The sequence below is a fragment of the Poecilia reticulata genome, chromosome 14, assembly GCF_904066995.2.
Source record: "Poecilia reticulata chromosome 14, P_reticulata-male-v2, whole genome shotgun sequence".
Classification (NCBI taxonomy): Eukaryota; Metazoa; Chordata; class Actinopteri; order Cyprinodontiformes; family Poeciliidae; genus Poecilia; species Poecilia reticulata.
The window spans coordinates 19,529,091-19,555,651 of NC_088843.1; the positions used below are offsets into that span (position 1 = coordinate 19,529,091).

The 26,561-nt window shown below is 40.1% G+C and overlaps 3 long non-coding RNA genes across 4 annotated transcripts; all 3 read right to left on the reverse strand.

Annotated features, from left to right (window-relative positions):
- Positions 1–251: 251 nt before the first annotated feature.
- Positions 252–1,303, reverse strand: LOC145554868 (uncharacterized). The gene is made up of 2 exons (XR_014090901.1): positions 929–1,303; positions 252–572 (listed from the first exon to the last, which is right to left on the reverse strand). It is a non-coding gene; the product is annotated as an uncharacterized LOC145554868 (long non-coding RNA).
- A 5,466-nt stretch (positions 1,304–6,769) lies between these two features.
- Positions 6,770–15,030, reverse strand: LOC145554906 (uncharacterized). 2 transcript variants are annotated; one of them, XR_014090953.1, is made up of 3 exons: positions 13,808–13,913; positions 12,158–12,481; positions 6,770–12,075 (listed from the first exon to the last, which is right to left on the reverse strand). It is a non-coding gene; the product is annotated as an uncharacterized LOC145554906 (long non-coding RNA). The 2 variants fall into 2 exon arrangements; XR_014090952.1 differs by lacking the exon at positions 6,770–12,075 and having other exon boundaries at positions 12,114–12,481; positions 13,808–15,030.
- A 5,284-nt stretch (positions 15,031–20,314) lies between these two features.
- On the reverse strand, positions 20,315–22,335 carry LOC103476181 (uncharacterized). The gene is made up of 3 exons (XR_535419.3): positions 22,055–22,335; positions 21,635–21,706; positions 20,315–20,693 (listed from the first exon to the last, which is right to left on the reverse strand). It is a non-coding gene; the product is annotated as an uncharacterized LOC103476181 (long non-coding RNA).
- Between the last annotated feature and the right edge of the window lie 4,226 nt (positions 22,336–26,561).

The window sequence follows — 26,561 nt, forward strand, 5'->3', positions numbered from 1 at the left end:
CCTTATGTGTTTGGCAGGCACAATGATATATCAGTGCATTTAATCGAACATAACACACATTTTTTGTTACTGAAAACCTTATTCAAACAGCTATCAAATCTACATTTATAAACAATTGTATTATTTAATTGTATTGATACATAGTTCATAATATTTAAATATGCTTAGTGAGGAAAACAATAGAATAGGAATAGAATATTCTAATATTGATGTAATACTGATGTATGATTAGCATTTTACAAAACACAGAACCGTTCATAATGTATTTAATAAATTATTTAGTAATATCAGTACAAATTTATATGAATATACAATCACAAACAATGATTAATAATGACACAAATAAATAATTATTAATACTGAATAATATATTAGATACATGTCTATGTATACAAATATACATATAAGCAGGTATAGCCTAATATATTATTGATTGGTTGAGTTCTAGCTTCAGGGTGATTCAGCAGCTGAGAATGAGTACAAAATCTGATGCGAGATTCATCAGTGCTGCAGTGAATCCGTCTCTTTAAAGATAGTACCCACTTCTTCCTCACACCGTGTCTTTAGGAAACCTTCAAAACAAAAACGGAAGATTTGGGAGGTGCCTTACTTGTGACAGAGTGAAAGAATTACATATAAATAGTAGTCTTTACCACTTTGTAAACTTTGCTGGTGGATGTTATAGCAATATAAGTTTTAGAATATATGTTACATTGTTTCATTTCTAAGGTAGGCACTTGTGTCACATCATCTAATTCAATGATAAAGAGTAATACATTTTTTAATTTAAGATTTATGGAATCTCGGTTAGTCGACGTAACGAGGGTAGCACTATAGCTAATATTAGCTGGTATCTCACCCGTGGACATAAATACAGTAAAGTAATATTCTAAATTACAAAATATACACAATAATATGTCCATCATACGTGTGAAACGTTGTCTGTCGAGCCCTCACATCAATAGTCCATCGATCCGAATAACAATATCCCGCAGTGCTGAGGCATCTTCTGCTGTTTTGCTTGAACAAAGTAGGAGGGACGACCGCTCCAAGATGGCCGCCGCATTTCCTGCGCCGGTGTTCTGCCAGTGCTACCCTTAAATCCGTCCTACCTTGTGGGTAATGTGCATGCGCGCATCGATGCTACGTCACATACTGCTTACTCAGCAGATTTCTGATAAATATTTTTATAAGACTCGGCGCAAGACGCCGGCGTCTTGGACTCGGTTCATATGTGACTCTGTTCGATTCATGTGTTTTATTTAATCGCAAATTACTGTAAGCTTTATTTAATTTATTTTATACCTGGCTTTTATTAAGCTGCTGTATTACTTCATGTTTTTAGTTTACATGACAGACAGCTTGTAAATATATTTATAAGCTTTAGTTTGCCGTCTGCAATGTCGTTAAACAAGTTATTGTTTGGCGGTTAATCAGGACAAACTACGTTGTCTTGTGGGCTCTTTTGTGCCTATGCTTTAAAATATTGTTGTTTAATAACACTCTTTATTACTAAACTTTGCTAAATAGATGTTGGCAGCGAAACTGTGTGAGATTGAAGCTGCGTAATAACGGTGTAATATTAGTGTACATTAATCATATCCTATCATTTCAGGTGCACAGTGATCTGATCTGATCTGCGCAGTTCGGTGGACACATTTCGGCTGCGCTGTATTTAATAAAGTCTGTCATACAACGTACTAATGCGTAAAAAAGAGTTGCGGTGATCTGCATTTGTCTGTGTTTAATTTAATTCCAATAAAAACGCAGCAGATTTCTTATAAATACGTCCTACCTGTAGAAGTTTCATTTCTCCGACGTATACGGTAAATTTTATTTAATTAGGCTGCTATGTACTGAAGACTGAAGTGGAAGCTTTGGAGGTGTGCTTAGCAAAGCACTGGAACAATTTATACACGATGACGATCTTTCTAATGGTGCTCACATTTGGATTTTGACATGCCATTTACCAGTGATCCATAGCGCTGCTAGCCGATGTGACTGTGGGCTTATCGCAAAGAAGTGGGAGAACAAGAGAGAGAGAAACGGCTGAAATCCCCTTCGTTTTTTTCCTGACGCATACTCTTCTAAACCGCGGCTGACGTGCAGTCGTGCTTTGGCTCAGAGCAGGCAGGGGTACGCCGAAGGGGTTGAAAGAGGGAGGCAGAACTTGTACCAGCAATTGAGGTTCTGGGGCTGGAGGGGCAGAGAGGAGGGAAGCATTTGTATGTGATGGATGAGAGGTGGAGAGGGCTGCAAACTGTCAGATGTTCCCTTTATCTCTATCTCGTGTGTTTTTCATAGTCAGAATGAGGAAAGGTCAGTAGGTGGGAGGGCCTAGGACCGAACGGAAGAAGACGCTATCACACATATCTGGTAGAATAATACAAAACAATTCCTCTGCTTATCTCTAATGGGGCCATGAGAAACATTATGGAAATGAGGCTTAATGGAGCCTTGACTACAGGCCCTAAAAAGGGTCACAGATCCATCCATCCATCCATTTTCTTCCGCTTATCCAGGGTCGGGTCGCGGGGGCAGCAGCTTCAGAAGGGAGGCCCAGACTTCCCTCTCCCTAGCCACTTCTTCCAGCTCCTCCGGGGGAATCCCAAGGCGTTCCCAGGCCAGCCGAGAGACGTAATCCCTCCAGCGTGTCCTGGGTCTTCCCCGAGGCCTCCTCCCGGTGGGACGTGCCCGGAACACCTCACCAGGGAGGCGTCCAGGAGGCATCCTTACCAGATGCCCGAGCCACCTCAACTGGCTCCTCTCAACTTGGAGGAGCAGCGGCTCTACTCTGAGTCCCTCCCGGATGACCGAGCTTCTCACCCTATCTCTAAGGGAGAGCCCAGCCACTCTGCGGAGGAAGCCCATTTCGGCCGCTTGTACCCGTGATCTCGTTCTTTCGGTCATGACCCAAAGCTCATGACCATAGATGAGGGTGGGAACGTAGATCGACCGGTAAATCGAGAGCTTCGCTTTTTGGCTCAGCTCTCTCTTCACCACGACGGACCGGTACAGCGCCCGCTTCACAGTAGACGCTGCCCCAATCCGCCTGTCGATCTCCCGCTCCCTTCTTCCCTCATTTGTGAACAAGATCCCCAGATACTTAAACTCCTCCACTTGAGGCAGGACGACACCCCTGACCCGGAGAAGGCACTCTACCCTTTTCCGGCTCAAGACCATGGCCTCGGATTTGGAGGCACTGAGCCTCATCCCGGCCGCTTCACACTCGGCTGCGAACCGCTCCAGTGAGAGCTACAGATCACGTTCCGATGAAGCCAACAGGACCACATCATCCGCAAAAAGCAGAGATGCGATCCTAAGGCCACCAAAACGGATCCCCTCAACACCTCGGCTGCGCCTAGAAATTCTGTCCATAAAAGTAATTAACAAAATTGGTGACAAAGGGCAGCCTTGGCGGAGTCCCACTCTCACCGGAAACGAGCCCGACTTACTGCCGGCAATGCGGACCAGACTCTGACACCGGTCATACAGGGACCTGACAGCCCGTATCAAAGGGCCCGGTACCCCATACTCCCGGAGTACCCCCCACAGGGCCTCCCGAGGGACATGGTCGAACGCCTTCTCCAAGTCCACAAAACACATGTAGACTGGTTGGGCGAACTCCCATGCACCCTCCAGGACCCTGCTGAGGGTGTAGAGCTGGTCCAGTGTTCCACGACCAGGGCGAAAACCACACTGCTCTTCCTGAATCCGAGGTTCGACTATCCGACGGACCCTCCTCTCCAGGACCCCTGAATAGACCTTACCAGGGAAGCTTAAGAGTGTGACCCCCCTGTAATTGGAGCACACCCTCCGGTCCCCCTTTTTAAACAGGGGGACCACCACCCCAGTCTGCCAATCCAGGGGAACTGCCCCCGATGTCCATGCGATATTGCAGAGTCGTGTAAGCCAACACAACCCTGCAACATCCAGAGCCTTAAGGAACTCCGGGCGGATCTCATCCACCCCCGGGGCCCTGCCACCGAGGAGCTTTTTGACCACCTCGGCGACCTCGTCCCCAGAGATTGGAGAGCCCAACCCAGAGTCCCCATGCTCAGCTTCCTCAACAGAAGGCATGTTGGTGGGATTGAGGAGATCTTCGAAGTATTCCGCCCACCGGCCCACAACGTCCCGAGTTGAGGTCAGCAGCGCACCATCCCCACTATAAACAGTGTTGGGTCACTGATCAGTCCTCTTAGTCCGCTTTGTATTACGATCAACTCTGAGGGTTCTGCGCAGTATCTTGGCTGTGCCTAGAGTGCTCTAAAAGGCAGGCACGTGCAGAGGGGCGGGCTGGGGGTGCTTGAGCACCTGCCCTTTTTCCTCCTTGCCCCCAAGTGCCCTTTTGGTCAATTTTTTATTTTTATTATTATTATTATTTTTGTATTATTATTTTCTAAGTCCTCTTGTGACACATAACATGTACTAAAATTATTATTATTATTATTATTATTATTATTATTATTATTATTATTATTATTATTATTATTATTATTATTATTATTATTATTATTATTATTCATTTATTTATTTATTTTGTACAACATAATAAGCCGGTCATCTTGTTACCTTTGACCTTTTGCCCGTGACGCATGACGCAGTTGCCTCTCGCGCAGTGCGACAAAGCGGCTAACTGGAGCTAAACGTAGCGAACGTTCCAGATTTCAGAACAGTTTTGGTGAATAAAAAAAACCGTTTTTGGTGAATAAATTGGAGTAAACTTGCTACTTGTCAGATGACGGAAAACGTTGAAGTATCGTTTCTGCTTCAGCACAGAGTAGCGGTTTAAACAGAGAGGTAATGAAATACAACAGACACTGACAGGCCTCTGCGTCTGCCTTTCTCTGAATAACCACTGAGCCGGAGCAGACAGCCAGGTGAGGAGAAACTATTCTTATCTATCGATTCAGTATTTTTATCATACAGACATTAGGCTGTTGTTGTTATGCTATTAGCTAGCTGCTAGCTAACGACTTTGCTAGCAAAGCAAGATAACTAAAAAGCTTCTTCCCTGTATCGTTAATGATATCAGCCATTCTTTAGTATTTATTATGCAATAAGGGCACATCGCCCGTCCAAAACCGATCATCTCCATAATGGATATATGTCCGATCTTCTAATTTCCTTTGCTGCATAATGTACATTTCATTTATCCTGGCATTAGGTAAATGTATCTTGAAGCAAAATAACACTTAAATAAAAGTCCAACAAGGATATTAATTTAGAATTAAAAATAACTCACACTGAATTACCACGATAGATATAAAGTGTGTAATTAATGAAAGAGAAAAAACTCAACCCAGACTTTAAGTAAGTTTAGGGTCTGGTTCGCAGAGTATGAAGTTACATTTTTTTCCCCAATTATTCAATGGGGGAAAAAAAACTAACCTCAGTTAAGTAAAATAAAATTGTAATCAAAACTTTTGGAATTGTAATGATTAATCTTTTTAAAAAAACAAATCGTTTGTTTAAAAAACTTTTTAATTAAATAACAAATTTTTGTCTTGTCAACATAAAAAGTTATTTGCCAAACATAAACTTTTATTTGCACACATCATAAATCTTTTATTGCAATTTTGGGCCCTGCCCACGACTCATGTGAGAATCACAAGCAAAACTTTGAGTCACAAACAAAACCTTAGATTATTAAGAAAATATTTCTGACATGCGCAAATAAGTTTGTTTTGCAAAAAAAAAAATTCACTTCATGAGACAAATGTGTGATTTAAATGTTTAAAAAAGTTTGTTAAGCAAAACTCAGTAGGCTTTTCTCATGGTGACATACTAAAAACAAAAACAAAATATTTGTTTTTGTTTTGTTTTTTTCTGCAGTTCCACATTAAAGTTTGATGCAGTTCTGCTTTCCTGAATGGACCATGTTCATCTCCACTGCAAGTGCAGCAAACAGGCAGCTCTTTTATAGATTACAGTCCACTAAAAGGTTGCATTGTGCCCCTGTTTATATTTTTAGCAGTGTAATTATGTAAAGACAAAATATGTCTGGTGGTCCAGCTCTGATTTACATATCTTGCTAAATTGCGGGTTTGAATATTGCAATACTTTCCTATAACAAAATAGACCTGCAGAAAGAAATTACTAATAAAATATCTTACATATGCATAGTTGTATGCTCTATGTAGAGATTCTCCTTAGCTTTGATTGTATATCTCACAATTTTGTAATTTACCATTGTTTATTAAACAATGATAAATTGTTTATTAAACTTTGAAAGCTGAGAGGCTTTGTTAATATTCTGCCCTAAAATACGGTTGGATGTGCCCTTTTTTTTTGAGCACTTGCCCCTTTAGTGGTCTCTGCACGGCCCTGCTAAAAGACAATTCCGATTCTTACTTAAATTAGGTTTGTATGCTTTACTCAAGTCTCAAAGTCTCACTAAATTGTTTATTCAACTGAAGTAATGTGAGTAATGTACATGTCTGGCCTGAGAAAAGTACAAGACTATACGTTATTTTGAGTAAACTGGATTTGACTTTTTGTCACTGGAGTGAATGCTTCAGCTCAGTGATGCGCATGCGCAGTAAAGTGCGGGAAGCTTCCATTGGAAGAAACAGAGCTTCTTTAAAGGTGAGTTATTCGTCTTCAGTATATTTTCATGTGCCATGTATGCCTTTACTACTCGCATATATGGTTACAGGTACATTTTTCTTTGAAAAGATGACGCTAATGTTAGCATGGGCTCATGGGTCCAACATCCTTTAATGTTTTTGTCCATTGTTGTGGAAAAAAAAACTCTTACCAAGCACTGTTCAGGTAAAATCACTCAATCAGGTTTATTTATAAATTATGCACAATACAGAGAGCTTGTAGGACAATCAATCATGAAGCAAATCTGGATGGAAAGCTCTGTCAGGCAGAGACAACACACAAGCCTTTTACACACATTAAAGTTAATTTTAAATTGACTTCTCTTATGTCTAGAAGAATGAATTTCTAAACTCTTAAACATCCTTAGGAGTCAAACAACTAAGAATGATCATAATTAAGCTACCCAATTTCATGTGGTTTCTAGTAAACCCAACAAAACAAAAAAATTACATTAGTGTAGTGAAGGTATGGATAAGTGTCCGTTCAAAACCCAACAAGAAAGCACAGATTTTCCATCTGGAAAGTAGGTCAAGCGTAGAAGCAGGAACACTGATCGCCTGTCTGCTCAGGAGGATTTGTTACCTCCTGTCATTAAAGTCTAAAACTTCACTCTGGACTTCGGTCACTTGACAGTGGACCAGCAATAGTTCTTTGAGTGGAGAGCCTTTCAGAAACATCCAAACTAGCTGTTGCTCTGGACATTGTCCTCTTTGGTGTCAAAAGTTGAAGTACTTGATACTTGGTAGAGTGAAGTTTTGCTGCTCACTCTTGCTCTGTTGTTTCAGATTTAAAGTCGTGATCTAGATTGACATTACAGACAGGTCGTCCTTCACAGTGGTTGATGTGGATTCTCACAGCTCTGAAGCATGTTTAGCTTTTCTTCCTCTACGCTGATACTGGACAGCAGACCAGCGGAGGTTGTTAAAGCTCAGTCTCACACAGTTTTCAGTCCAAATGCCCAACAGGAGACTGACAGTTGTCCCCTGGAGGTGATGGAGGTCTTTTCTGTCTTCTTGATCCTCCAGATCTTCTCGATCATTTTCATTGGCTGGTTTTGTAGGAGGGACATCATCTGGTCCATGGGAGGACAGATGGGAGGAGTTGAGGTCAGAGGTCAGATGAACCGTGCGAGGCTCGGACAGAGATAAAGAGAAAAAGCAAATAGAAATTGATTAGGTTTTGTTAATTGGGAATAAAGGTCTTTAGGATTCCAAAAAGGTTTGGTTCCCTCAATTTAGAAAACTCAAGGAATCACCTGCCTTATTTACCTTCCCTATGGATCGTGTTTAATCAGAATGCTGGATTTGGGGTGGAACCCTCCATGCATGGTCAGTAGTTTCCGAGTGTCTTAACATTCGTGGTCTTCATCTCTTCCATTGGCCAGCTGATTATTCCCGCAGGGTCTCTGATTACTGGTAAGGTGTAGCTGTTTATCGCACGGATCTTGTTCTTGCCATTAAGCTGACTTCTCAGGACTTGCCTTATTCGTTGGAGGTATTTGGCTGTGGCTCCTTTCCTTGTGACCTCATTCAGGTTGCCATTTGCTTGTGGCATTCCCAGGTACTTGTAACTGTCCTCAATGTCTGCTATTGTTCCTTCCGGGAGTGAAACCCCTTCTGTGTGGATGACCTTCCCTCTCTTTGTAATCATCCGCCACACTTCTCTAGTACGAATGACATCCCAATGTCAGTGCTGTAGGTCCTGGTGGTGCGGATCAGTGAGTTGATGTCTCGCTCGCTTTTGGCGTACAGCTTGATGCCATCCATGTAGAGGAGGAGACTTTTGGTGGCTGCATTCTAGAGTCGGTTTTCGTGGCCAGTCTGGTTGAAGTTTGGAGCCATCCCATTCTTCCAAACAGTGATGGTGCTCAGAGGGGCTTTCCTTCCCCATTGCTCCTTCCCACCTGCCTCACCCAGAGAGCCAGGCCGCTGCTGCTGGGACCTCTGTCTGTGGAGCGCCGGCTCCTTCGTCCAAAGAGGCGCAGGCGATTCTTCTTTGTGCCTGTGTCCTTCAGCTACAGGCGTGTCACCTGTAGCTCTATGTTTTTCTTTTTGTTACCACCATTCGGATCACAGAAACGTGGGTGGGCATCTGCCTGCGCCTGCTTACCAGCAAGTTTCTGGGGGTCCATATGGGGGCTAGGGTGAGCCACATCTCCATTAAGTCTTTTTTTGCTGTTTTCCGGTGGCTCACCCCGTGCAGCACTAGCTGCGTGTCGAGGACCCCCCTTGCTGGCAAGTATGGGAATTGTAAGGAGCCGGCCTTTGCCCTCAAGTCCACAGCAGCTCTGCACTCCCACAGTAGGTGCCTAACCGACTCCGGGTCGGGGGCAGATGTTGCGGGAGTGCATGACTGCTCTGACCGGGAGGATCCCATGAGCCACCATCCTGGAGTCTGTTTGGAAGGACGGGATGGCTCGCGTTGATGATTTGGCTGAGGGGGTTCAGACCTATGCAGAACAGCAGTGGGGCAGAGAGTTTCCTGGGAAGAATTATGATTCTTTCCAGAGTTTTTGATTTCTGCCCCATTTGATTGACACTTGTGCAAGTGGTTTGCAGTTGCAGGTTTTTATCCATCCATCCATCCATCCATCCATCCATCCATCCATCCATCCATCCATCCATCCATCCATCCATCCATCCATCCATCCATTCATTCATTCATTCATTCATTCATTTTCTTACACCCTTGTCCCTTAGTGGGGTCGGGAGGGTTGCTGGTGCCTATCTCCAGCTAACGTTCTGGGCAAGAGGCGGGTACACTCTGGACAGGTCGCCAGTCTGTTGCAGGGCAGTTTTTTTATTTATTTATTTATTAAATATATACTGCAAACCATTTGCACAATTGGTTTGCAGTTGCAGTTTTGTTTTTTATTTATTTTTATTTATATATAATGCAAACTGCAAACCACTTGCACAAGTGTCCACTGCTGTTCTGCATCTGAACCCCCTCAGCCAAATCACCAACAAGACTGGCTATGGATACCGACTCAAGAATGGGGCCACCATTAATGTTACCCTAACCCTCCTCTACATGGATGACATTAAGCTGCACGCCAAGAGCGAGTGAGACATCGACTCACTAATACACACCACCAGGATCTACAGCACTGACATTGGGATGTCATTCGGACTAGAGAAGTGTGGTCGGATGGAGGGAAGGTCGTCCACACAGAAGGGGTCTCACTCCCAGAAGGAACAATAGCAGACATTGAGGACAGTTACAAGTACCTGGGAATACCACAAGCAAATGGCAACCTCGATGAGGTCACAAGGAAAGGAGCCACAGCCAAATACCTCCAACGAGTAAGGCAAGTCCTGAGAAGCCAGCTTAATGGCAAGAACAAGATCCGTGCAATAAACAGCTACGCCTTACCAGTAATCAGAGACCCTGCAGGAATAATCAGCTGGCCAAAGGAGGAGATAAACACCACCGATGTTAAGACTCTGAAACTACTAACCATGCATCGAGGGCTACACCCCAAATCCAGTATTCTGACTAAACACGAGCCGCAAGGAAGGTAAATAAGGGAGATGATTTCTTGAGTTTTCTAAATTGAGTGAACCAAACCTTTTTGGAATCCTTTACTGTGGAGATTTAAAATAAAACCTATTGGGCGTATATACAGTAAAAATAGGAGTGGGCCCAAAACTGAACCTTTGGGAACCCAAGCTGAGCAACAAGGTCCCAGAATACTGAAATATTAAAACTGTACAATTTATGTTTAAGGTCAGAAATCAGCAACTTCCACTCAATATACAGAAAATGTTTTGTGACAGAGGGGGCGGTTATAATTTAAGAGGTGAAGGACATTTTAAAAAACAATGTATTAGAACAACCATGCAGAGGTTTTGTTTATCGGTGCGTGGAGTAGATGTATAGAATGGATTGAATGATGAGTTCAAAAAAGTAGAAATATAAACCAGCTTAAAAAACTGATTACAAAGCAGCTTATTGCAAAATATGTTCTATAAGATGACTGTTTTAAAGTCTGTAAATACTATTGATGATATAAATAGTGCTTTAATAATGGGACATCTTTATGAGACAGAGGACTAGTGAGTATGAGAGCCACTGTCCAGGATGAAACATCCAAGATCCATAAATACACCAAGGACAAGGTCTCAACAGACGATGTGCTCAATAAATGTCTCAGACAATGGGGAACAGAGGATGAGGTGCTGGAGGTACCATCATGGGAGGCCAGGCCCTTCATGGGATGAACCACCGACAAATAACTGAAGTGGCTGATATCAGGAAATCCTACCAATGGCTGGAAAAAGCTGGACTCAAGGACAGCACAGAGGCACTCATCCTGGCTGAACAGGAACAGGCCCTAAACACCAGAGCAATAGAGGCTCAGATCTACCACACCAGACAAGACCCAAGGTGTAGGTTGTTCAAGGAGGCCCCTGAGACAGTCCAGCACATAACAGCAGGGTGCAAGATGCTGGCAGGGAAAGCGTACATGGAACGACATAACCAAGTAGCAGGCATAGTGTACAGGAACATCTGCAGAATATGGACTGGAAGATCAAAGTGTGGAACACCCCCAAAGGTGGTGGAGAATAACCAAGCTAAGATCCTGTGGAACTTCCAGATCCAGACTGACAAAATGGTAATGGCGAACCAACCGGACATTGTGGTGGTGAATAAATAACAGAGGAAAGCCGTTGTGGTGGATGTAGCAATAACAAGTGACTACAACATCAGGAAAAAGGAGCACAAGAAAATGGAGGAATACCAGGGCCTCAGAGAGGAACTGGAAAAGGCCTGGAAGGTGAAGACCACAGTACCATACCATCCCATACCAACTTTATTTATGAAGCACTTTATACACCAATAAATTGATTAAAAACAGAAGAAAACTGACCAGCAGTAGAAGGGTTAAGAACACGATAGAACCGAGCTGCAGCACATGCTTTAGCTTTAGCACAGGACAGCGTTATCTCAAATAAAACAGGCATATGGTCTGAAAATAATGAGTCACCAATCACTAAATTACAAACTGGTAGACCATAAGATAAAACCAGATCAAGACTGTGACCATGCTCATGGATAGCACCAGTCACAGACTGCACAAAATTAAAAGAATTGGTAAAATTAAGAAATGACTGAGCCATAGGTGAAGTAGGACGACAGACATGAATATTAAAATCACCAACAATGAGAACTCCTGGCATATCAGCCAGGAAATCAGAAAAGTCATTTATAAAGTTTTTGTTGTACTTTGGTGGCTGATAGACCGCCGCACACAGCACAGTGTGAGAGCTGCCGAGTTCAAATAGGCTGATCTCAAAGCTACTAAACGAGGCCAGAGGCAACTGTTTACAAGTAAAACTGCTTTTAAAAACGGTCACTATACCTCCACCGGACCCCGACATCCTTGGAGCATTAAAATAGACGCAGTTCCAAGGTACAAGTTCATTAAAAATGCTGGCGTCACCAAACCACTTGTCCATGATTCTGTTAATAAAACATCCAATCAATAAGAGGAAAAGAAATCCCTAATGACGAAAGTTTTATTTGTCAGCAACCTGGCATTTACCAAACCGATCCTGGCAGAAATACACGGGTCTACACCATCAGGTGGCATCCGGTGCTCCCGGCAAAGAGGCCGCAGGTTGCTAGGATTCACCCTGCGTCTACAGGGCCGAGGAGCGCAGGGACCTGTGGTAGTGCCTGTGGTCATCGGGGCCCTCGGGGCAGTCACCCCCAAACTGGAGCAGTGGCTAAAACAGATCCCAGGAACAGCATCAGGCATCTCAGTCTGGAAATGTCAGGTTCTAGGCACAGCCAAGATACTGCGCAGAACCCTCAAGGTCCCAGGCCTCTGGTAGACGACCCGAGCTCAGAGGATGAAAGAGTCCACCTGCGGAAGGGTGAGAAGGGAGTTTATATAAATATGAATAAATAAATATACACATTGTCTGAGTATCTCTAAGAAGGTTTGATTTTAACTAGCGTTTCACCTAGCAGTAAACTACATTATTTTTTTCTTAAGTGCACAACTATCAAACATTTCCCAAATACAATGTGACCCCAACACTGAAACTGTGAGTTTCTGTAACAGTATATGTTGAGTAACTGAGGAAATAACATGAACATACAATATTTAGGGCTCTCTAACAAGCACCATGATGTGCAGAAGTGCTCACATCCCATAACTATTTCTAGCATTTGCAATGCTGCAGCCACAAATTCCAAGATATTTTACAACAAAGATGATTACTTCAGATCAATACAAAGTGCTGCATAACTGTAAAGTGTAAGGAAAATAATTTGCAAACTTTCTACCTTTCTGATAACATTTTAAAACTTAGAAATCTGACTCGTTATCAAATTTCTGGGCCTCGTCAGAGAACTTGGGAACAGGAAATTTAACAAGGCAAGTGATATCAGATCTGAACTTGTCTGAACTATATCAGATGATACATAGGGTGCTCACAGAAAGGAACATTTTAAGTCTGCTTTTAAAGCGGGTGTTTCTGTTTTTTAATAGAATTCCTTTAACTCAAGAGTTTAAGCCAGTTCTAGGAGTTTAAGATAAATTGTGTTTTTTTTCCTCATTTCTGCCTTTGCAACAATTCTGCTTCAACATCTCTAAGAAAGAGATGCTTAAACATCTCTTTCTGTACATATTTCTGTCTTTGTTCTGTAGCCTATACTTGGTATTGTCGTGATCTGTGTTTCTGTGTGTTCATTTTTGAGTTTTTCTGTCTGACCCTGTTCCCTGTGGGTCCCGTCTCTTTTTTTTTTTTTTTAGGAAAAAGTCTACTTTTAATGTGGGCAATGGTTGCATTAGAAATGTTTGCTCTGCTTTTTGATTTTTACTTGTGCAAAAGTAAAACTGAAGTTCACTTTGTGGCACTTGGTTACCAATGAACACACTCATCTCTTAGCAACAGATTAGCAACAAAAATTGTTATTGTTAAAAAAACATGATTTCTGCTCTCTTGAAATACCACTTATTTTATACTTTTTAAGAATTGTGTAGTTGGTGAATTTTTCAGAAAAGTTAATTATTTTTGTCATAAGTGGTAGATATATTATAAAACACAAATTCAACACAAAAGTAAAAATCTCGATTTATACTTCGTGGCAGTTTGTTACCAGAAAAAAACCTGCTTATCTCTTAACACCAAGTTAATAAGTTATAGAGTTTTTAAAACAAAAGCTCTTTCGAACTAACGCTTACCTGATTAGGTACAAGACATTTACCGTTGGCAAATTTCGCAGAAGTAAAAATCTGAAGTTCACTTCGTGGCCCTTTTTACCAGTAAACACAACCATCTCTTAGCAACAGATTAGCAACAAAAATTGTTATTGTTCAAAAAACATATGATTTCTTCTGCTCTCTTGAAATACCACATATTTTATACTTTTTAAGAATTGTGTAGTTGGTGAATTTTGCAGAAAAGTTAATTATTTTTGTCATTAGTGATATATTATAAAACACAAATTCAACACAGAAGTAAAAATCTCGATTTATACGTCGTGGCAGTTCGTTACCAGAAAAAAACCTACTTATCTCTTAAAACCAAATTAATAACAAGTAATATTTGTTGTGATCCGTGTTTTTCTGTATAGTTATTTTGAGATTTTTTCCTATTCAGTCTTCAGTTTTTCAGTTGCTACCGGTATTAGCTATGTGCTGGTGTTACTGCCGTGCAGTGGCGCAACTATACATTATTCAGGTGGATGCGAAAACATAGAACTCACTTCTAGTCGGAGAACAGAGTCAAATCTCACCTAAATGTGCAATTAATTCATTTTAATGTATTTTACATAAATGTTATTACCTCACATGTACCAAGTTTTTCATTTTGCTCACTAGTTTGTCACCACCTTCAGTGTCAACTCCGTCATGCAGTGTCAACTCCGTCAGATGGACTTTTGTTGTTTTTTGTTTTAAATAATATTTATTTTGTTTCTTGAGATGCATTTGTCTGCAAAATGAGTGAAAATATCACTAATAGGGTCATTAAAAATTATTCTTTATTTATTTTTGTCAGATGGTGATGACAAAGTTCTGGGTCAGGTCGATAAAAAATGTAATTTAAAAAAAATGTTGCAACTGGGAGTCTGTACCTTAGCATTTTTACATTTCCAAAACATTATTTGTCATATTTGCATACATCAGGTTGAGAAATAACAAAAAAAAATTATGGGAAAATTAAAACCCATTTTGTCCCTATTCTCAAGAATCACACATGCACACAAACACACACACACACACTATATAGTGTGTGTGTGTGTTTGATCGGCATATATATATGCCGATCGATCGGCATATATATATATATGCCGATCGATCGGCTGATCATAATCGGCCGATTTCCGTGAAAAAGTGTATTATCGGTGATTGCGATCACGGTCTCTTGTTGCCGATCACACAAACCGATCACCTGCTTCTCATTTCGCAGCCTGCTATGTAGCTGGTCTCCTCTTTCCTTCACAGTGCGCAAACGCGCAGCAACAAATCCTAAGCGATGTGGTGTGGAACTATAGCACTGAGTGAATGGGGACGAAAATTGAAGCACGTGGGCTGAAGCAGGTCAAAATGCATCAACACAACGAAGCTAATGCGACATAAAAACAATGTCATACTTGACGGAGTTTGACTACATCGAGGCTCACTGCAGTAAAAAAGACATATGGAGGATCAGATAGCAGGTAAAGCAGCGCACAGCTACAAACACTCACCCGGATTAGCATGACGGTCAGAAAGCTAAAGAAATAACCCGCAAAATTATTTAAGTCTTCGAGCTGCGATGTAAGACGCTGGTTCTGCTCTCGCTGTTGAACCGCTGCTCCGCGCTACAGGTAGTAATATTTCACAGACGGAGCGCTGCTTCTGCTCCACCTGGTAGTGACTCTCACACCGAACCTCTGTTTAAAACTGCAGCATCTAACTTCAAAAAAATACATTTTACATATGTATTAAAACTTTCGCTGTCCTAACATGAGTCAGATAATCTCTAAAAAAATAATCGATCTCCTCCCTGCTCTGCATAATTACTCCGCTCAGTCAGAAACAGCCACTCAGAACTAGCAGTAATCAGCTAGCCGCCATGCTAACAGGAAGTTTTCATTCAGTAACTCAGGATTGTTTATTGTAATGGATCCTGTATTTGCCTTTGAATGGTTTTATACTTGAATTTTTTGGCAATGCTGAGAGGTTTTATTTTGACTCTTTGCATTATTTAGCCTCTTCAGAGCCTTCATATGTTTTCAGTCTGTTAAAGATGGTGGCAGTACATTTTGCACAAAACCTGTTTTGTTTTTTTCTTGGAAAAAGGTATTAAAAACAAGTTTTTGTCTAAATTAAGGTGAATTTATGGTTCCTATTTCCATATAATGTAACCGGTAGTGTTTATGATAAAAATGTAAAAAAATTATGTGATCAGTATTGGTGATCAGCCCTCATGGGTGATCGGAATCGGCAGGAAAAAACCTGATCGGCACATCTCTAATATATATATATATATATATATATATATATATATATATATATATATATATATATATATATATATATAAATGAAAGAGAGATCGATAGATATATAGATTGATATCGATATGTAGATATCTACATATATATATATATATATATAATAGATTTATATATAAAGGTTTAGACTTCTAAAATTCTCTGTTTGTCGTTTACATTTTCTTTCTCTAAATCTAACTGTAATTAATAAATGTGGTTGTCGGATTTTCTGTTTCGAATTAGAAATTTAGATCTCAAAATAGTTGAATATGAGTTCTGATGTTGTTGAACGTGGGGGAAGCCGGAGCACCCGGAGTGAACCCACACCTACACGGGGAGACATTTCCCACCGTGAAGTCCTGTCTTTTTAATACTAAAATACCCAATTAATAACAGTAGCTCTTTTTCCAATTAATGCCAATCACCCAAAACACACGTGGCTCCACCCTCCTTTCAAATCTAATATACTTCAGACGTAAGGTGATGTCTATGCTGGACAGACTTTACATCTGTCTTTAAATTGCTGCAGAGGTGTTGGAGTTAAGGCCTTTTTTATTCGCCTCCACATTGAAATCTTTTTTGTGGGTCTTTCTTCTTGTTCAGATATAATGTTCTCTGCTGACTCTGTTCTCAGTTCTTCTGTTATGTCACTCTCACCTTCTATGGAAACTACAGGAGCCTTACCTGGTAGGTCTTCTGACGTGGTGCAAAGTGTTGTTTCTATTGTCAGGGGGATCTCTGGCATGATCTCTGAATCAGATTTTGGTGTGTTTGCGTTGGGGACTGAGTTTGTATCTGTCTCTGTTGGCTTTACGACAGTTTCTAGTTCAGCTTTCTCTGCTGCCTTTCTCTTGTTCTTGCTTTTACCTTCCTTTAATGGCTTTTTCTGATCTTTCTGGTCCCCATTCTGTTGTATATCAGGGACCATTTTGTCTTCAGTTTCCTGCTGTTGTTTCCCAATCACTGTTTCATTTTTATAGATTTCAATTATGATGGTGGCTGTCTCAGTCCCCACTGCTTCTGGTGTTGAAACATCGCCTTCACCAGTGTTTTCAACAGATAGGTTTCCACTATTCAAGGCCTCCAATTCAGACGCAGCTCTCAATGCTGCCTTTCTCTTCTTCTTCTTCTTCTGCTTATATTTCTTTGACCTTTTATTCACTTTTTCATTCCCACTTTGTTGCATTTCAGAGATAATTACCTCTTCAGAGATATGCTGGTGGGGTGAGATTATTGTTTCAATCACATGAATCTCATTGATGGAGGCTGCCTGATCTTCAACTATTTCTGGTACTGAAACTTCCTGTTGAGTGTTATCTCCAGAAACTTGATCATTGCTGAGGTTTTCCAACTCAGACATAGCTCTCATTGCTGCCTTTCTCTTCATCCTCCATTTAGATTTCCTTGATTGCTTTTTTTTCTCTTGCTGGTCCCCATTTGATTGTGCTGTGGAGACTCTCTCTTCTCCAGTGATCTGCTGAAGTTTACCGATGTCTATGTCATTTGTGTGGATCTCAATTTTGATGGAGGCCTCCAGATCCTCAAATATTTCCAGTACTGAAAGTTCTGGTTCAGTGTTTTTGGCAGACGCATTTTCATTATTGAGGGTCTCCAGCTCAGCGACAGCTCTCATTGCTGCTTTTCTCTTCTTCGATGGCTTTTTTCTCTCTTGATGGTCCCCACTTTGTTGTGGTGTGTAGACCGTCTCTTCTTCGATCACCTGCTGTTGTTTACCGATGACTGTATCATTTGGGTGATTCTCATTTTTGATGGTAACTGTCATCTCCGTTTGTGTCAAAGCAGATTTGTAGACAGGTTTCTGCTGCGAGGTGTCTTGTGAATCCGTTTGAATTGCAACAGAAACCATTGACTTCTTCCTTTGTCTTCTTTCTGAGAGTACTTTCCTCGTCAGATCTTTCTGTTGTTAAAGTTTAGCGTTCAGCTTATTATTTAGATCGAACATTTCATCCAGCTGTTTCATTAAGTATTTCTGTACCTCGATATATTCAGACTCCTTGGATTTGGAAAGACTTGTACACTTTGTTTGACTTGTAGAAACCACAGTGTTCGTCGAATAGCTTTCCTTTTTCAAGGAAGCTGCCTCATCATGCTCCTTTTCGGTGACTGGCTCTGGTGTTGAAATCAGTTACCTCTTTGCTAATCTCCTTTAAGTTATTTTCCTGATTACCTTCTTCTTCAGGCAGAGAAGTGTCCTGCTTGATAGCATTTTCAGCGCTGGACTTCCTTCTCTGGTGTCTCCTTAAGTTCGGAGATCGATTCCTGTTCGGAGTGAATTGTCTTCCGTTCCAGAACTTTCATCTGAAGTCCTTTGATCAGCGGCAGCATGTTTCTCCACTGAAGAGTCCTGCTGTTCCATATTTTCAGCTGTCTTCTTTAGCTCCTCAGCTTCGTGCAGCGCCCACCAGACTCCAAATGACACCTTCTTCTTCCTACGCTTAGGTGTTTTTGGTGGCTGTACTTCCCTCTCGACAATGTTGTCGGATGCGACCTCTTCGACTCTTGGCTGGTCAGACTGTATTTTGTAACCTTTGCTTGTTTAATGGTTCTAAAATAAATAACTTTTCTAAAACTCTGTAAAGATTTCTCGTTAAGTTAGATGTAAATCTCCCAAAGAAATGTGCACCAAACAAAGTTGACAATCCTACTGTAATAGTCGATTTGTAAAACTTGAAAATAAAATAAACCTTCTCCTACGCCTATACATGTTGGAAAAAGTACACACAAATCACCTGGTAAACACACACAAAACTGCATTTACACACATATCCCTTTACGAGTGCACAACTATTTTTGAGACTCATTTCACGCTTCGGGGAAGCTCCCAGATTTGTGTATAGATTGTGCGTTTACATGATAGTTAAAGCTGGGACATCTGAGTTTTGCTCGGAGTCGAGTGTTTTTATCCTCTGAACGTTTCTCACTGTGCTTGTGCCGAAGTGGCAAATACGTTAGTTCGGTGGAAAACGGTAGTTCTCAGCACTTCCTTATAATATCCTAAAATTATTTATAGACATATTGTGCGTTTTTGAACGATACAGGAGACTAAGTGGTCTGAAAAAGGACCACTGGGTGGCGGAATGGTTCGCTGTCCGGAAAAATAGCCAGGCAGAAGCAAGACGGAGCGTCCCGGTGATCTGTCCTCTGAAGTAAGTAGGAGCTAAACCTGCAGGCTTTGCCCTCCGATTATAATGAGACATGAAGTAATTATAAATGATTTCAGATTACATTTTATATGTCTGGTATTTTGACACTCTGCCCTCATATGTTTCTGTTAGCGGGAGCTAATGTTTATGTGAGCTATGCTACGTTAGCTGTTGGGAGCCAAGTGTGGATTTTTATTCTCTCACTTAGCACAGTTTGAGTCTTTAATCCATAAAAATTATCTGTGTGGTTCTTTCAGTTTCTGTTTTGCCCAAAAGGTTCCAATCAAATTCCTAAGTCATGTTGCTGACTGATATTTGTATAGTTTGTGAGAAATTCTGATTTGCCTTTTACTTATTCACTAAGTAAATAAAATTAAATGAAATAAATTGCCTTTCTATCCTAATGTATTGAGTTTCTATGTGTATAAATAACATTTTATATTTATCTCTACACAGGACAAAACGGCTGATTGATGGATCGGGTCTGGTGTTATTTCACTTTCTGGAACATCAGGATCTTTCAGATCTCACCTATCTTCTGATCCGATGGAGCTGCTGCAGGAACACACTGATCCTCTAACAGGATCCTCAGATCCAGACATTGATTATCTGGTGACCTGCAACATTTAGATACATCCTGGTCCAGCACACCTGAATTAAATGGCTGCTTAGGACAGTCACGTTCTCCAGAGTCTTGCTAATGACCTCTGACCTCATGATTTGACTCAGGTGTGTTAAAGAAGAGACATCTAAAAGTTGGAGGACACCGACCCTTATGTACTGGAGTTGAAGTCCTGCTGTACAATTGTCATTCAATTGTAATCACATTTACTTGGATACATTGGAAACTTTACCTGTGTTGAGGTAGATGAGGAGTTTACACAGTGTCTTTACTTTAAAACCATTTTGGTTTCCATTTGTTGAAAGTAAATTACAAGCCATAGTTTGACCACTGCTTTATGACAGAAAAAAAGTTTGATGTCACAAATACATGATTTTAATAGAGGCATTATTCAATTTGTACTGTAGAAAGAAGATGACAAAAGTATTTCCTGAATTAACTTTAATGTTCATTTCACTGCACACAAAAGACAGATTAAATATTTAAGAATGCAACAAATCTGTTGAATCTTTAACAAGATAAGTTCACATTAACACGGGTGGATTCACAGCTACCTAAAGTTAACAATGAAATGTCTTAAAACTTACATGGATGTTCAAATATTGACTATAATCAATTAAAAGAAAACACCAAAAAGATGTGTATTCAAAGAAGACCAAGGCAGATTGAGGAGACACCATAACATCTACCAACAGAGCAGGTTAACTACTGTAGTTTGAAAGGTGTCTTGGTCCAGTTGACGGCTCAGTTTGAAGCATCAGGTTTTGGTGTTGAACCTCCCAGAATCTCAGCTGCTGCAGATTGGCTGAAGATGCAGAGAAAAATAGACAGTTAGTGTTAGAAAAATTATGTTGATTTTCCTGATCAGCTGATGCACTGACAGACCTGACTGTGACAGAACATCACTTGAATCATCACAATGTATGTAGGAATTTTACTTTTTATATTTATCAAATGTTTTACATTAATTGTTTTGCTGTGAAGGCTATTTTTGCAGTGGTGCTATAAATGCATAAAATATTTATTTTCTTAAGTATGTGTTTATTAGCTGTCAATTGTGTCAAAAATATCAATTGAGAAATAAATTTACTGCTTGTAAAAATCGAAACCATCTGAATATATTTACCATCTACATTAATCAACATGAAATGAAGACGAACAGGAACAGCAGGTTTGTCCTGGTTTGCAGACGAGGTATAAATTTGTTTAAGGGTCAATGAAATGGGGTCCAGACACAAACACAGTTTAAAGATTCTGGAGGATATGTGAATAGGTCTGTCACCATGAAATATTTTTACTGTATAAGTTGTTCCAAAGTTCTCAACAAACAATAATATAGTTCTTTTGAGGTCATTTTTAAGTTGCGTAATGGTAATGACGAAATAATAATGCAAGAACACATTCTCAAAGGTAATTAAACTTTAAATTCTAATGAACATTTAACACTGGAACTGGAAGACATTTTTAATATCCAGAATAAATAAAACTAATGAATTTTGAAGTCTTTTTTAAAGAAAATTTCTTTTCAATATAAGGTCTAATCGAGATCAATGTACCAAACTGAAGACTTTACTTATCCAGTTTTTGGTAGAGAGAAAAAAAGAAACAATAAATCATGCCAATGGAAATGATTGACTTTGTTTTAATTTATCATCCGATTAACTGATTATTCTAACAGGCCTATGTGTGAACATTAGACTAAATCCTTAAGTACCGTATGTTGAAAAGTCAACATAAATGACGTACCTTTCAGTTTGTTCTGGTGAATAAAGTCTAGCAGCAGATGATGTTCCTGCAAGTCCAGCTCTACCTTCATTACTGCTGAAGCAACAATACGGTTTCAGTGATAATGACCAACATCCATAATTGCCATAATCTCCTGAACATGCAAGCCGACTTCGGCATCATAAAACTAGATCAACCTGGGTTAAAGTTAAGACTGAAGACAAACTATCAAACTGCAGAGTGAGAGAATAAAAATCCACACTTGGCTCCCAACAGCTAACGTAGCATAGCTCACATAAACATTAGCTCCCGCTAACAGAAACATATGAGGGCAGAGTGTCAAAATACCAGACATATAAAATGTAATCTGAAATAATTTATAATTACTCCATGTCTCATTATAATCGGAGGGCAAAGCCTGCAGGTTTAGCTCCTACTTACTTCAGATGACAGATCACCGGGACGCTCCGTCTTGCTTCTGCCTGGCCATTTTTCCGGACAGCGAACCATTCCGCCACCCAGTGGTCCTTTTTCAGACCACTTAGTCTCCTGTACCGTTCAAAAACGCACAATATGTCTATAAATAATTTTAGGATATTATAAGGAAGTGCTGAGAACTACCGTTTTTCACCGAACTAACGTATTTGCCACTTCGGCACAAGCACAGTGAGAAACGTTCAGAGGATAAAAACACTCGACTTCGAGCAAAACTCAGATGTCCCAGCTTTAACTAGCATGTAAACGCACCATCTACACAAATCTGGGAGCTTCCCCGAAGCGTGAAATGAGTCTCAAAAATAGTTGTGCTCTCATAAACGGATTTGTGTGTAAATGCAGTTTTGTGTGTGTTTACCAGGTGATTTGTGTGTACTTTTTCAACATGTATAGGCGTAGGAGAAGGTTTATTTTATTTTTAAGTTTTACAAATCGACTATTACACACACATAGATATTTTTACACACGCACAAATCCTGTTACGCACGGACAGTGGCGCAACTACACATTATTCATGTGGATGCGAAAACATAGATCGGCGTCTCAGTTAAACCTTTTTTGAGGGACAATTTTATTTACAAAGACTTCAAAATTTATTTTATTTGTCGTTTTGTTTATTTTGGATATTTGAAATGCCTCCCAGTTGCAGTGTTAAATGTTCATTATGATTTAAAGTTTTCTGATCTTTCAGATTGTGTTCTTGCATTATTATTTTGCCATTAACAATTATTACTTAAAAATGGTGTTGGGATCCGTAGTTTTCTGTGTTTATTTTTGAGTTTTTCTGTCTGATCCCGTTTCCCTGTGAGTCTCTGTCCTGTTCTCCCCGTTGATTGTCTCCCAGGTGTGTCTCGTTCCCTGTGATTACCCTCCCAGTGTATTTAGTCCCACCTGTTGTCTGTGTTCCTCGTTGGATCCTTGTCGAAGTTTGTCATTTGCTGTCACCTCTTTGGTTTGCTACACTCTCCTGTGGAACTGCCAAGTCCTGGATTGTGTAGCTCGCATGTTAGTCCTGTTAGGCCTTTGCTACCGGCATTTTAGCTGTGCGCTTGGCTCCTGCCGTGCTGCCTGTCGTGGACTGTTTTCCTTGTGCTTTATCATTATTAAATCCACCATTTTCTTCATAACCTGGGTCTCAGCGTCATCTCCTCACCACCATCCACCACTCATCCTGACAAATGGTCTAAAAACAATAATATTGTTTATCAAAAATCTAAATTTGTTATTTTGACAGGTCTACACACATATGACATGTAGTGTAGTTAGTTTATTGCCATGGATGGCATAGTTACTTTGAAATAATAATTTGATCACTCAATGAAAAATTCATCTATCAGCTAGAAAATGTGCATCTCTTTTCCCTCCATCGTTTACGTTTGTGTCGCTGGTGTTACATATGAAACATATCTCCCCAAGGAAAAAGGAAGAAAGCAACAATATGTGTTTTCTTAAAATAATCACAAATATGTAACTTGGATACATAATTTTAATCTGATTATTGGATTGTAAATAGTAACACGTTAGATTACTCGTTACAAGGGGTCAGATTAGAGTGACACGTTGATGACACCATTGTTTGACATTTTTGCTCAAGCTATTTACGGATCTTTCAGGTTTCCGATATGTGTCCCCCCCAATAATAAACTTGTTCCTACGCCCTTGAGCAGAGCACTTTTTTAATAAAGTCGGGATAAGTTCTGGGTCCATTATTATTTGCTTTATAACACGCTCTCTTTAGCAGACATTGCCTATTGTTTTGAGATTTTTAGCTTCTTTCATTAAGTTTTGCATTATATCTGAGGACTTTAAATGAGAGCTTTAAAAGTCCACAAGGTTTAAGAAGTTATAAAATGACTTTTCCAAAAGTGTGAAAGTCTTCATACTGAAAGTGAAAAGGTATTGACTGTATGTTTGCATGATCTAAGCCCGCACTGTGCACACAGCAGGTTACGGGGACTGCAGCTGTCAGAATGACCAGCAGAGGGCAGAGTGGCACCACATGAGTCACATGAGTCACCACATGGATTGACGTGAGTGCCCTCCTCCATTCTGAGTTCAGATGGGTTATGGATTTAAGCGCCGTATGTTTTGTACCATCGTTCTGCACTATAAAAATAACCATGCTGCATAAATCCTTGCTTACATTTTAAACACATCAGTAAAGTATGACCAAAGGCTCAGAGGCTGAGCTGTGCTCATCCATGTTGTCACATTAAAAAAAACATCTAAAATGAATAGAGGAGGAAACAAAACAAACAGAAAAACAACAGCACATTTCAAATCAGGCTGGATATTAAATACTTAACACTGTAATGGTTATTTATTTCTTAGACCCTCATATCATTGTTAGTGCTGTTGAAACGGATGAATGTTTACAACAGAAACGGGGAAAAAACCTAAATGTTCTTTATTCATGATGGAACATCTTTATAGCCTATAATATGGCTAATACCTGATTAAAAATAGTGATATGTTTGATAATCACATAGTCAATCCATTGGTTGTAAGTTCCTTTAAAACTAAGATTTTTGTAAAAATGTGAATTCTTAAAAAGTAAATGCCAGTGACCCTTTTTTGGAAGAGTTGAGAGTCTCTAGAAAGCAAGAATTTGGCTAAAACTGAAAAAATCATAACATTACTCAGCCCGTATTGTCACTGGAAAACATTTAGAATATGCCTGAAAATAATTTTCCAAATTAACTCAGATTTTGGACAGGATAGCATAGAGCTTATAGGGAAAAAGCTTTGAAACTGACGACAACCCAAACAGTTTCTATTGTGACCCCTGACCTTCCAGGGCATAATGAAGCTGTTTATCACCGGTGCTCATAATGCTGAGCCAGGACTAAACTTCTCATCTCACTGGCAGGCCTCACTTTCATCCTGCTCATCCGTTTTCATCCAGTGTAGTAAAATATTTACTATCCACGCTCAGAAATAGTGCATCCAGTCTGGTGAGGCCGTAGTCAGCAACGTTTTGGGGATTTGGGAGGGTACTCATCATTTTCCTGCTGCTCCAAAAACAAACCTAAATCATTTTTATCCAACTTAAAACGGCATTTAATTGACTGAAAATATTCTTTGACAATGTTTGAAGACGATGCAATGTGTGAAGGCCTCAGAGGTTTCTTAGAGAACAATTCACTGCACTACTTTATGCTTTATTGAGAAAAATCCAAATAAAATAGGCAGGAATTTAAACACGATGTGAATAAAAGTGGAAAACTGGATGCTTTTTTTACCAGGTAATGCAAGTCAGGAAGCAGTTAAATATGAAAACTGAGCCATGGCTCATCACTGCTGGTGACGGTATTTCCCATTTCGTGTGAACATGTGAGGAAGCCGTTGTTCCGAACGGCGTTGTGCTGCTTTATCTCATTACGACGCTCCGCCGGGAACAGATTTTCTTACCAACCTAATTAGTTCTGGTGACTTATGAAAAAAAGATTACGATGATCCGCTTACTGTGAATAGCTTTATGATCCAACCTGACAACAGTTAAATTGCTCCCCTGCAGCTCAGACGTAATGATGTTCTTTAATACAAGCTGACTGAGACGGTGGGACACAATCAGGAGAGAAATTAAAGTCCTCAATGAAATCCCATCAGAAATTGTTCGACTCTCTGGTCTATTTATGGCAACGGCAGAAGGACTTTGACCAAGCTGAGTTTTAAGCTGTCCTAAAACAAATGATAATAATAATAATAATAATAATAATAACAATTATTTCAGCTGAAATCTTTGTTGTCAGTTTGTCGTGTGGCGCTGTGATATTTCTGAAATAGGCGACATCTTGCCGTCAGACACGATCTACCTCCCATCTGCATTCCTTTGACTGTTCCGCAAGCATGTCAGCTCCAAGTTCTCTGCTCTGAAAACTTCCAGACACCTACAGAGTGCCTGTACCTTAGATGTTATAAACACATGGATGAAACACACGGAGCAGTCTTGGATTACTCCATGGAAGAAAAAAAAAAATACTTCAGAGCAACAAAAAGTCAGCTCTCTGCAAGCTACCTTCACTTTTAGCCTCGCTTCTGTCTTACTTTTTTATTCGGTGAGAAGACAAAACTATTCAGGTATCAAATCAGCAGAATTTTTTTTTTGTTTCAGTGTCACTTTATCATTGCCAAGAAAAACGTTTTTAACAGTGGGGATTTCTGCATGATTTCTGTAGATTTAATGCGCTGCACTTTTTACTTTTCGAGTGATATTATGATGAAGCACTGCTATACTCTTCCTCCCTCTGTGGAGAACTTCTCTAGATGAAGAACAAACATGTTTTAACCAAAAATGCACCAGACACAGACTCACTCCTACGATTTGTGTTAAAGTGAGACTTCCTGTTTATACTCTAGATTCATAAAAAAATACAATCTAAGTATTGATTTAATAAGTTTCATATAGGGAAAAGTATTTGTTATTTGTATCTTTTTCCATTGTGTCTTCAAA